The sequence below is a fragment of the Zingiber officinale genome, chromosome 11B, assembly GCF_018446385.1.
Source record: "Zingiber officinale cultivar Zhangliang chromosome 11B, Zo_v1.1, whole genome shotgun sequence".
NCBI lineage: Eukaryota > Viridiplantae > Streptophyta > Magnoliopsida > Zingiberales > Zingiberaceae > Zingiber > Zingiber officinale.
Window position 1 is genome coordinate 25,579,767 of NC_056007.1, and position 3,799 is coordinate 25,583,565.

General features: G+C 34.4%; 1 long non-coding RNA gene across 1 annotated transcript; it reads right to left on the minus strand.

Moving 5' to 3' along the window:
• Positions 1 to 1,949: 1,949 nt before the first annotated feature.
• Positions 1,950 to 2,330, minus strand: LOC122033437. The gene is made up of 3 exons (XR_006126544.1): positions 2,275 to 2,330; positions 2,117 to 2,200; positions 1,950 to 1,961 (listed from the first exon to the last, which is right to left on the minus strand). It is a non-coding gene; the product is annotated as an uncharacterized LOC122033437 (long non-coding RNA).
• Positions 2,331 to 3,799: the final 1,469 nt, after the last annotated feature.

A 3,799-nucleotide genomic window follows, 5' to 3' on the forward strand; every position in this document is an offset into this window, starting at 1 on the left:
ATTTATTTAATTATTAATTTATATAATATATATTTATATAATTATATTTTATAAATATTCTAAACTATATATATATACATATATATAATTGCATTCTAAAATTAAATTTATTTAAAAATTTTATATTTTTTAAATTTTTTGACAATTGAAATTTTAGAATTATTTTAAAAAAATAAAATTAGTTATCAATTTTTAAAATTATTTTAAATATTTTTATAAAATTTTAATCTATTTTTAATTTATAAAAATAATTTAAAGTTTGATTTTTAAATTATTTTAAATTATATAACTATATATTATATAAATTATCTATTTTTTACTTTAATTTTTTTTATATTTTTAATAAAAACAAAAAATTATATATTTTATTTATATCAATTAATTAACCATTTATTTAATTATTTAATAATTTATATAATATATAATTATAATATATATAATAATTAATTAGAAATTATATATATAAAATAACGATTTTAATTATAAGTTTTTTAAAAACCCCTACTTTTTCTTCTCACACATTGCGATGCACGATTCTGCCGCCGCCTCCGCACATGAGCTATCGTCATCGTCACCTTAGCACCGTGACACTACAATGCCGCTACTGATTTCTCACCGGTGGCCTCGCCGAGGCCAATGTTTCAGGTAAGTGATCCGTAAATTATCGTCAAAGATTCATTCTTGATTCTTCCTTCTTCCTCCTTCTCCCTTCTGTTGCATGACGATGAGCACGCGCGATTTCATTGCATGACGACGAGCGCACCCAATTCCTTCTATTGCACCAAAATCATCGCTATTCCGATGTCAGTTTCGGTGCAAGGGAGGAATCGTAAGTTTCGCTCGTTCCGCCTGGCACGGAACGAAACCCTAAACCCTCACTACAACAAAAACCCTCATAGACATCGGTTTTCCACCGGTGTCTATTACATTTTCGACCGATGTCTATGAAGGCGATGTAAAAAGTCTATCATTTTAGACATCGGTTTAAAACCGGTGTAGTATCACTTAACGACATCGGTGTTCGAATCAGTTATTAACTGGTGTAGTATCACTTAACGACACCGTTTCATCAACGGTGTAAAACCGATGTAATATTATATGTTAATAACACCAGTTTTGGCAGCGGTATACGATCGATGTAATATTAGTTAATAATACCGGTTTTACAACGGTGGAAAACCGATGTAATATCAGTATTTTTTAACAGTACAAATTTGATTTTCGAAACAGTAACAAAAAAAATACACAAATATTCACAAATTACACAAATATTCTTCATTCAACAGTATCCATAAAATACACAAATATTCACAAATTACATAAATATTCTTCTTACAACAATATAATGAACAATAAGATTTTGTTGGGGTTGTACAACGAGGCTACGTACGTTCAAGAAATGGTCAATGGTAATGTAACAGAAAACTGACTGCTGAAGAAGGAACCTTTCTCTTGCTCTGCCCCTTCATGTCTCCGATCAATTATAAGATGGCCATCAGTAGTGTCAAATATAATTCAAGATTGTCTGCTGCAGAAGGAATCCTTTCTCTTTCCCTGTCTCTTCAAGTCTCCGCAAAATCTTGCACTTCAAGCACACACTGCAGCCTTAAAACTGAAATGGTTCTTGTTTATCGTCTTGAATTCCAACCATTGACCACATCAGGAAAACTGGAAAAAGAAGCTCTCTACCAAACTCAGCCTAAACTTCTTGACCCCGAGTTTAGTTCAATGCTCGGGTAGGAGGCGTCGAACTAGTTCAGGAGAAGCGCTTTCAAGCTCTGCAAACATGTTTAAATCTCATTTAAAGGACCATCGACAGACGGACGACGATTAGACAGGAAGGTGAACAAGGCATTACCTTTAGATGTGAAGTTGAATAAAGGAGGAAGAGGTTTGCCACTAAGCAAACATGTGTTAGGATCTCTCAATTCATCAAAGAATGGATGAGAGCAGGCCTCCAACTGTATCAATGATGACAAACATGTTTATGTCACTTGGAATACATACCAATGGCAAACCATTAATGATCAAAATAGAAACTAGCAAGATGTAGAGAAGACATTATGAAAGTGAAACAGAAAAACTTTATTTTTATTTGGATGTATCATATACTTACCGCTGTAAGACGCAAATTAGGTGAGTATTGAAGTAGTGTTGACACAAGATCAATTGCCTCAGGGGGTACAGAATTTGCAAAAAACTGTATGTTGTAGACATGGTGCGTTATTGTTTGGATTACTAGGAGGATCATCATTATATTACAGGTTCAGCTACCTTATGCCAAGGGTGACCTTTCATGCATGGAAATTTGAATTCTGAATAATTTGGGTTAATAGACTTGAATTCTGAACAAAATCTTATTGTTCATTGTTTACTGCTCTAATATCCATTTGCTTTCCATTAAACTCTCAGAATCTGAAGCTTAGTGGAGTAGGCAATGGCAACCCAGTCGGGCTGGGAGGAAGACCACTGCAGCTGCTCGATCTCTACTCCGGCAGTGTAGGCAAGTATGGGATCGAGGCCACCCTCAGCAGAAGTGACTGCCATAGACTTCTGGACGTTGCCATGATAAACAAAAATATCATGAGGAAGAATCTATAGAGGTACCTGGACAACATGGGAAAATTCATTATGATGTACCTTAAGGCATTTCTAAAAAAACACATAAAGCTTATAAATTATTAGAACGTTTGTTCAAGTTTGCAGACACACTAGCCTCATTAAATTTGTAAATGCACAACACTTGTACATACAGTGAGAAAAGAACTGCAAATTCTATGGGTACATGATTAGAGTGTTAGTCCTTCATTGGCAATAATAGATAAAAGCTCATACACTGATAACTGTTAGTGTGTGTTTGCAAAGAACTCACTGTAGCAGTTCGCCTCTCACTGAAGCATTTGGACTTCTGTAGTTCCTTGTAGAGTTCACCTTTAGCTGCATATTCCAGTATCAAGTAAACTCGAGTCTGTGATACAAAATCTAGGTCAACTGAGGTGGCATAAACAAAATTCAGGTTCAATATACCTACAATCTTTATAAGTCAAGATAGAGCCGAACCTGATCATAGAAGTAACCATATAGGCATAATATGTTTGGATGCCGGAGGTGGCTTTGTATCTCAACTTCACGTCGCAGTTGATGCTCAACTTGAGATTGTTTGAGCTGGCTCTTGAAAAGCACTTTCAATGCCACGATATGGTTACTCTGCCTCGCCAAAATGACACAAAGAAATCAGTTATAACATAATGAACGTACCAGGAAAACGAACTCTAGTATGCTATGCAACATTTCATATGAACATGCAACATTTCATTGCACCTCATGAACAATGCATTTTACAAGCCCTACTACCTTTTCACATATCCACTAAACGAAGAACAAAATACTTACCACTAAGATGACAACAACAGAAATGTCGATTTCCATCACAAGATTCCAATTGACTTATTCCTCCATACCACCATCCTGCAAAATATAATAAACACATTTAGTTCACCTTTAGTTAGATATGAACATGCAACATTTCATTGCACCTCATGACTTGATGATGCTCAAACAATGCATTTTACAAGCCCTACTACCTTTTCACATATCCACTAAACGAAGAACAAAATACTTACCACTAAGATGACAACAACAGAAATGTCGATTTCCATCACAAGATTCCAATTGACCTATTCCTCCATACCACCATCCTGCAAAATATAATAAACACATTTTCTTAATGAGTTTATCGTTAGATTTGTCTATCTTCGACCAAAGACACACAAGTATGATTCAGTTTTAGATTTCTAAA